This window comes from Falco biarmicus, chromosome 2 (assembly GCF_023638135.1).
Source record: "Falco biarmicus isolate bFalBia1 chromosome 2, bFalBia1.pri, whole genome shotgun sequence".
In the NCBI taxonomy this organism is placed as follows: domain Eukaryota; kingdom Metazoa; phylum Chordata; class Aves; order Falconiformes; family Falconidae; genus Falco; species Falco biarmicus.
Window position 1 is genome coordinate 83,966,777 of NC_079289.1, and position 8,742 is coordinate 83,975,518.

At 44.7% G+C, this 8,742-nt stretch overlaps 1 protein-coding gene across 2 annotated transcripts in view; it reads right to left on the reverse strand.

The window, feature by feature from the left end:
• The window catches only part of SYTL5 (synaptotagmin like 5), a 94,397-nt gene extending 86,749 nt beyond the window's left edge, over positions 1–7,648 (reverse strand). Inside the window, exon 1 of one of the 2 annotated variants that reach the window (XM_056329425.1) lies at positions 7,284–7,648. The gene's annotated coding sequence lies outside the window, so the exon portion shown is untranslated. The remainder of the gene's footprint in view (positions 1–7,283) is intronic. The other variant, XM_056329427.1, reaches the window with a different exon arrangement.
• Between the last annotated feature and the right edge of the window lie 1,094 nt (positions 7,649–8,742).

Sequence of the window (8,742 nt, forward strand, 5' to 3'; positions counted from 1 at the left end):
CTACTTCCAAGCAGAATCAGAAGGATTATATCAAGTCAAAAGACAAAGAGTATCAAACAAGATTTCGATTACTTCTAGCTTTTGAGCATAGGGCAATCAAAAAACTATGTACTACACACAGTACTTACAATAAACTATTCTACCACAAATAGCTTGTGCACTTGAAGTTCTCTCTTTTTTTATTAATTCATGGGGTTTTCAAATCCAGCTGTTTGTGTGCTAGTGATACAAATTGACACACACACCCGCCCCCAAACAAACTTGCAATCCATCCTATATTGTCTGATTGCTATGTTTTCGGTATCGAATGAAATATGATGTTGCCCAGATTTAAGGTTAAGAGACAGTTATTCCTTTTCTAACATTACTTTTTCAAATAAAGGGAGAAAGGTCAGACTAATAAAGCATCATTTGTGATATTGCTATACATTTTAAGGTGACATGCTACAGACATAGTAAGTCTCTGAATTGATCTGCAGTATGTATAAAATTAAGTTAATGAAAATGTAGTAACAGCACTGACTCAGATCAATCTCATTAGAAGCCAACATGTGAATGAGTGCAGAGCTTCAACGAAGCCAGAACCTTCATGATGGCAGCAGGCACAGGAAAGAGCCAGAAGACAGACTGCACTTACTCAGAAAGAGGACTTTCAGCCAGGTCATTTCAGTAAAGCAGTAGAAGACAAAGAGTTTTAAAGCAAGGTAAAACAAAACTCACAGCTCTTTTTGGTTTTTTGGGGTTTTTTTTGCTTTTATGCAGGAGCAATTCCTTCAATCTTGAGTCTGGGAGAGAAAGAGCAATCTTCAGAAGGTGGCAAACTGAAAGACAATTCTACATCACTATCTTTGAACCACAGGTCTTACTCTTAAGTGTAAAAGCATCAAATATGTAGTTTTTTTCTAAATATGCCCAACACTTAACTCTATTCTGAAAAGTGATGAACTTAAATACAGCACCTTGTGCTGATTCACAAGTTTTGCTACTGGATGTTGTGCAGCCCTGATTCACGCAGGGAGGTAAACTGTAGCTGAATTTCCTTTTCTCACACAGTGGTGCTACCGGAGCAACATCCAGGCTTGGACAATGGTCAGGCCACTGTAGATGACCATCTACAGCCATTGTAGATGGCCATTGTAGACTGTCAATCAAAACCATCTACAATCTCGTCAGAAGCTGAAGGATATGGACAAGGAACAGAAATCCTTTACAACATTTCTTTTCCTCAAAATCCAACTTTATTCTGAAAAATTACACCATTAGAAACACCTGTAGCAATCCTCAGCATTATCCTCACTAAATCAGTGGAGACTTTTGCAGGTATCATGTCTTAATTGCTTTTACTTCCAAACCCAGTCTTCTCATATTTGGAAACAAGGTGCGGTAAACTAACATTAAAACGTTTGCACAAAATTAAAGAAGTGAGCTCATAATTTCAACTCAGATATAAACAATCTTAAATTCATTATTTAAACACTTAATTGAGAACATGCACTTTTAAAGCTCATGTCCCACAAAGAGTTGGGATGTTTCTGCTTCCTTCCACAACAGAAATGAAACATCATAAGGAAGGTCATGGTTCAAAGCAGTTTCAGGGCAAGCTCCGAATTCCTGCTAAATCAGAGCTTGTCTCACAAAAAAAAGAACCAAAACAAAACAACAACAACAACAACAAAACTTAAGAAAAGGTTTGATCAAGGGGGACTTGTGCCTTATCATGGATGATACTGTTTAAACAATTCTTTTCAAGATTCTCACAATCATACTCAAAATAAACCCCTGCCTGAAGACATTCAGGAAAAAGAGGAAATGCAAAGGCATTTTATATCTAGTGTGAAATGTTGACAGCCCAAATACTGGGAGAATGTGCAGTTAAATTCCCTTAAATGGCCTCCATTCAGGTTCTGCACTTAGAAAGGCTGTACGAAAGCACAGTGTTTACACATACACCAGCAGCACCATGGCATGCAGAATCCCTCACACCCATCTTTCAGGGCACTCCTGCTCAAACATGAGTGTCATCTGGCTGGTGCTGGGGTGAGTAAGGTTACTCATACTTCTCCACCTTTCTTTGCTGCGATAATCATTTCACAGCAGGAAACACCAAGAGGGTATAGCCTTCTCCCTGATTAGTTTTCAGTCTTACCTAATAAGTTATTATTGTCCAGTGCATTAATCATTTTTCTTCTCCTAACTGCATCCCACTTTCCCATACTGTTCTCACAGCAAGGATTTCAAATCCATACAGGGTTAAAAACTACAGTCCTATTAAAAGCTTAGCTATAGCCTTGTTATTTTTCCCCTCTAAAACTTAACATTGGTAATAACAATGAAGAGGGCTCTAATCTGGATAAAGATGCCAAAATCGATGTTTTCAGTACTCTACCATCTAAGTCTTCTTTAAATATATCTGTAGAGCCACACAATAGACATACTCCTGGAGAAGTATATATTTGTACTTTAACTCCAGACCATGACAAAAGTCAAAGAAGCTATTTTATAGTTGGCAACAGTAAAAAATGTTATGTAAACAACAGCTAGTGTAGAAAAAGCTGTTAGAAAAAGTACCTTCCGCAATGCAACGTTTCACTGCAGGCAGCCATATTGCAATTTTTTACCAATAATCTCCAATGTAAAACCCAAATATGTTTCAAACCTACAGGTTTCAAGAATACTCACATCACATACCAGTCTTCTGGATTACTTTACACAGGATGAAGATTCCCCATTCCCAGTCAAAGTTCAAGTTCTTGCCTGTCCGTGTTAACACACTCCATAATGCAGTTACTATCATCGCTGCACTGGTGCCTACAGTGAATGGACACTAATTCCCACACCATATCTTTATTTAATTGAATGTATAGCACACTTCTCTTAGCTTCCTGAAGTCATACGTATGTATAAGCACTTGCCATCCTTAGCGTCATTAGCCTATTTATTATCATGAGCAGGTTTAATATTGTGAGAATGGGAATTCAGTTCCTTATACACTTGATTTTTCTCTTCCCCAACCCATTAGGCACTAAGGACTTTGTGCCATGATTCAGGAAAAGGAATGAGGTTTTAGAAGCAATTAAAGTACTTCTTTTCCCAAGTCTGACCTTTTGTACAGTTCTGCAGTGCCCTCAGAAGTAAAGGAGACGAGTTCAGGTTCAACCCACACACAAGTGCTCAAAAAGCCATCAACTGTGCCATATAGTAACTGCAAATGAAAAATACATCTGCAAATGACAAATGGCTTGCTTTCAAACAATGCTTCCTCCCAGAAATCTGTCTAACAGAATCCTCAGAAACAATGTTCCCATCACCATGGACATTTGCTTCTATGGTATTCAGATAATACCCTGCAAGTTCCATACCATACATATAAAAGAAACATTTCATTCAAGCTCCGCTCTCCTGTTCAACCCCTAGATATGCGCTGGGGCTGTATACAGTTCCTGCATTGTCCCCACCCCTGTAATACATTATATAAAAACTTGGCGACATTCATGCTCTGAATATGTCTTCCTCCCATCTGCTGATACACTGCTACTTCCACAGTTTGCCAGGCTGTACAGGTGAAATATTAGTCCAATCCAAAAGTTACCAGAGTCCCAGTGGAGACACATTAATAAACTCAGCTGCACTCAGATCACAAATTACCCCAATGTACAATGCCATCCCTCCTAAAACCAGTCTCCCTCATGTGAAATGGCTGTGGTGAAAGGTAATCTCTCACAAAGAAACACTAGGACAAATTCATCTAGAACCAAGACAGAGCAACTGAAAAAGAGAACTTGTATGTCAACAAGAGGGATGCCCCAGATGATTTAAATATTCCAGAGATGCACTGAAGATGCAAAGCAACTCCTTAAAAGTAAATAAATAAAATGCTCATTTAAGGAGATTCCTGTTAATACTCATCTGTGGAATACAGTAAAAAACATGATGGAATTTTGTTTCATTTCTGATATCCATTTACATTTCTAAGCAATACAAAAAGCACACCCAGGGAAAAGTTACACTGAAAATAAAGGGTATAGATTGTAGTAATTGAATTATGCAGAATTTTCAGTGCAGGCTGAGGTAACCATAAAAAATCCAGATAAATGCATTTCCTGAGCAATTGATTCTGCTCTGAAGCTGTGTCCCAGCATATGGAAAGCCACACAGAATGGGTCCACTTGGTCACACCCAGGGCAGACTAAGATACAGGCTTAAAAAGACTTTGTTTTGCAGCAGAGCCAGGCTGTTTGGTCTCATTGGCATACATGTATGTTATGTTCATTGGTACACACTTTACATGTATGTTTATATATATATATATATAAAAAATTATGAAATCTATATAAATAAATGAGAAAAACTATTCTAAAGATCCAAAAAGAAATATGCACACATCAGCTTCCGGTGCCTACCACAAATATACATACCTCCTACCTACCGCCCTTAGGCTCAGGTCCACACTGTTCTTCAAGGTCGGCTCCTTCAGCTTTCTTACCTATTCTGCTTTCCTAAGTTTCCAGGCTCTGGGACAACACATCAATATGTTTACCCCGGTATGAAGGAAGTTTGATTAGAAGGCAGAGTAAATGTAGGCAAGGCAATAGCAATAAAGAACTGGGAAGCAAAGTGCTCAGTCACAGAGCAATCCTGCACTGCAGCTGCCTTCAGCCATCGCTGTATCAAATGGATTCCCTTCCTCCCTCCCACCCTGCAAGACCAAATGTCTTACCAACAGACAGTTCAGTTAATCATCAGATAAGAAATCAATCTCTCTTGATAAGGAGATTTAGAACATCATATAATAAGAACATGTTTTGCAGACAGGCAAACAACTAGATGACTGCAATGTCACACAGAAAATTGTTTAATGAGATCCTTCATACCTGCTGTTTTTCCACTTTAAACCATACAGCTACAACCCAAAACTCACATAGAATTTTGGTTAAATAACTTAGGATTTCAACTACCATGAAGTCTATAGAAGTCAAAATGTGTTAATAAGTATTTCTTAACAGTAAGCGTAGTGCTGGAGACAGCTTAGAAATGTTAACATGTTAAATCACTTAAAATGTTTAATCACACTAATACCGTCTGGAAGTCGTACCCATACCTCCAGCCTTACAAACCACATTCCTCAAACTACTCAGATCTGTGAACAGCAACTCTCACCTTACAGATCTTCACTATAATCACCTAGATGCAAAACAGAAGCACAGAGACCCCTGGATTTAATTGCATTTGGGGAATAATTCATATAGATATACACAGAAAAGCATATAGCAAAAGGCTAACCATTGATTTCATAAAATCATAGAATGTTTGGGTTGGAAGGGACCTTAAAGATCACCTAGTTCCAACCCCCCTACCATGGGCAGGGACACCTTCCACCAGACCAGGTTGCTGACAGCCCCATCCAGCCTGGGCTTGAGCGCTGCCAGGGATGGGGCACCCACAGCTGCTCTGGGCAGCCTGTGCCAGTGTCTCACCACCCTCACAGTGAAGGATCTCTTCCTTACAGCTAATATAAATCTACCTTCTTTCAGTTTAAAGCCACCTCCCCTTGTCCTGTCACTACATGCCCTTGTACAAAGTCCCTCCCCAGCTTTCCTGTAGCCCCTTCAGGCACTGGGAGGCTGCTGTGAGGTGTCCCCGGAGCTCTCTCTTCTCCAGCCTGAACAACCCCACCTCTCTCAGCCTGTCTTCATAGGAGAGGTGCTGCAGCCCTCTGATCACCTTCCTGGCCCTCCTCTGGAGTCATCCTAACAGGTCCATGTCCTTCTGATGTTGGGGGCCCCACAGCTGAATGCAGTACTCCAGGTGGGGTCTCACAAGAGCAGAGTAGAGCAGAAGAATCCCCTCCCTCGACCTGCTGGCCACATTTGTTTTGATGCAGCCCAGAATATGGCTGGCTTTCTGGGCTGCAAGCACACATTGTCAGGCCATGTTAAGCTTCTTGTCAAGCAACACCCCCAAGTCCTTTTTCTCAGGGCTGCTCTCAGTATAAAGGAATTTGGGGGAGCAAAGGTAAGGAAACAGAGAGTGTCTGAAGAGTGTACTCTCAGAAATGGCACAGCTTTCCCAGTTATGCACCTAATAGAGGCAATAGGGGTTTACTATGATCACTTGTTTCAGCCTCCCCTATATATAGCCCATAAGATTTCCCCATACTAAATCCTGTTAAAAATAGACCTGTTTTTAGAATGAACATCCTTGGTTTAAAGTTTTTTAATGATGAAAAACTTTAAAAACTTATTAGTCTAATAAGTGCTATTATTTTTTAAAAACCCTGCATCTTGCTTTTAGTCCCAGGATGTCCCACTTCAGATTTCCAACACTGGATGTTGGTAAACCTCTCTTGAGCCCTTTCCTCACCGTGACATTTCTAGGCAATAATCCAATCACTTCTTTCTTTTGGATCCATTCAAAACAATGTGACCCAAGCGGCTTTACAGCAAGTGGCTTTCGAATGTTTCATGTACTGCAGTGGACTGCACCTTGTGACTCTCACCCCAAGTGCGTAGAGCAAAACACTTGTGCACCTGGCAGGTAATTTGCCCAGCCGCTCCTCTGTCTTCTCACATTCACGTCAAGGGCTACTCCCGGGGCTGACCGCTCATCAGCTCCCCCGAGGTTTTCCAAAACTCTGCTCTGGGGTGCAGAATCCCCAGCTAACTGTTCCTCGCGGTGCACCCCCGCATCGGCACGCTGAAATGCACAGTGGCTGGCTGCACTCATGACTACTCGGTAACCCAAACTACTTTCTCTAAGTGGTTCTCAGCCTGTAGCATTTACTCCTTTCTTTTATAGTCACGCAATAAAATGTAATAATAAGTAGACTATTTTTTTTTTAAAGCAAAAACCTGGAAGAAAAATTTAGGCAGCACACAGGAGCTCATCTTCACCTGAGCGCCGCGGATCCGCTCACCTGCTCAGTGACAGAGGGGACAATTACGCGCCCGTTCCTTCACCCCCTCCACTGAACCGCCACCACAAACAGCATCGCTGCCGGGCGATCCGCCGCCTTCAGTGTGCACGGTACCGCACGGTAGAAAGCACCAAGAAATAAAGCCGGGAAGACGTGCGAGCGCCTCCCGCCAGGCTACGAGCGCCAGGAGCCGCGGAGCGAGGGCAGCCAGAGCCCCGCGGCCGGACCGGACCGGCCCAGCGCGGCGCCCGGTCGCGGCACTCGCTCGCCGTCGGGACCGCGCCGCAGGCTGCGCCTCCTCCGCTCCCTCCAGCCCTTCTCTCGGGGAAAAGAAGCCCCCAGCAGCTGCTGTTAAGAAAGGGACACTTACCGGGAACCTCGGCAGGAGGAGAAAAATCCACAGACTCGGCAGCATCCCCGCCGCCGCCCAGGCGGCCGAGGGCTGCTGATGCCAACTCCGCAGCTCGGCGGAGCTGGGGGTGAGGTCCCGCTGCCGGCGCCGGGCTCAGCTCCCGGCTGGGGCTCGGGGCGCACACGCCACGCCGAGCACGCACGGAGCCACGCAGGGCACGGGCAGAGCGGCCCCGGCCCCGCAGGTGCAGCCCTGCGGCAGCCAGCCTCGCCCCTTCCTTCCCTTCCCCGCCCGCAGCGGCCGGGGCGGGCTCGGCGCCCAGCCGTCCCCGCCGCCCCGCGCCGCTCCGGCTGCTGCCGGGCGAGCCCCGCGCCGCTCCCCAGCGGCCGCCCTCCGGCAGCAGCCGCCCCGCAGCGCCGCTCGCCGGCGGGAAGCGGCCGGCTGGGGCCGTGCCGGGGATGCGGGGCGGGAGCCGGAGCCGCCGCCGTCGGGGCGGAGCAGAGCGGAGCGGGAGCGGCCCGGCAGCCGGCCTTCTCCCCTCTGGCCCCGCTCCCCGGGGCGCGGGCTGCCCGCCCGGGTCCCCGCCCGCCGGCGCGGGTGTCCCCTTCCGACGCGGCCGGAGAAGGGTGCGCAGCCCGCAGCGCGGCGCTTCCCGTCGGCACCGTCCCCTTCTCCTCAGCCCCGTCTCGGCTGCGTGGAGCTAGCAGCTCAGGAGGAGATTCAGTGGTGACTCAGAATGGGCTTGGAAAGGGAAAAAAAATCCTATTTACAGTTTTAGGAGTTTTCAGCCATTAGCGAATAGTAGCTGTACCTGTTCCGTGTGCTGGGTGAGGGAAGCGTCCAGAGGGGAGAACAGTGTTTAAGAGTATGATAAAAGGCACTTGTAGCTGCCCTCCCTACAGCTACATACAATAGTTCTCAAGCTTTATGACCACCGCTTCTAATGGTTCAAGTGAGCTAGATTTTTCAAACAGCTGCAAGTATTACTTGTATTCCGAAATATTTGGAAAAAAATTGAAATATTCCAAATTTCAATAGTAACCAAGCAAAACAGCATCTTCATTCATCCAGATGAATAGAATGATCCATTCACCCTCATAGGCATCCTCAGGCATCTGAAGAGTTTGCATACCAGGCATCTAAGAAAGATAAGAAAACTAATTTAGCAGTTACTATATTTCCTAGCATATTAAAATACAGTTTTGAAACTGGTGCAGTAAACAGAGGTGCGCCACATGAAAATACTTCAGAGGCTTTTCTTTTTCACAGCTGTAACTGACTTTCAAACTGATCTAATTTTATCATTTTCAAAGAATTTCAATGCGTGCAGGCAAAACCTCCTGCTTGACTTTCTCACGTAAAATTTTAGCATAAAAACTGCAGTTTATGCACAATAGCAATGTAACATTACTTGTTACCTTCAAATTCCTAGAGCTGTGTTTTTAAGAAACTACAGTGCTTGTATTCTTCTAAATGA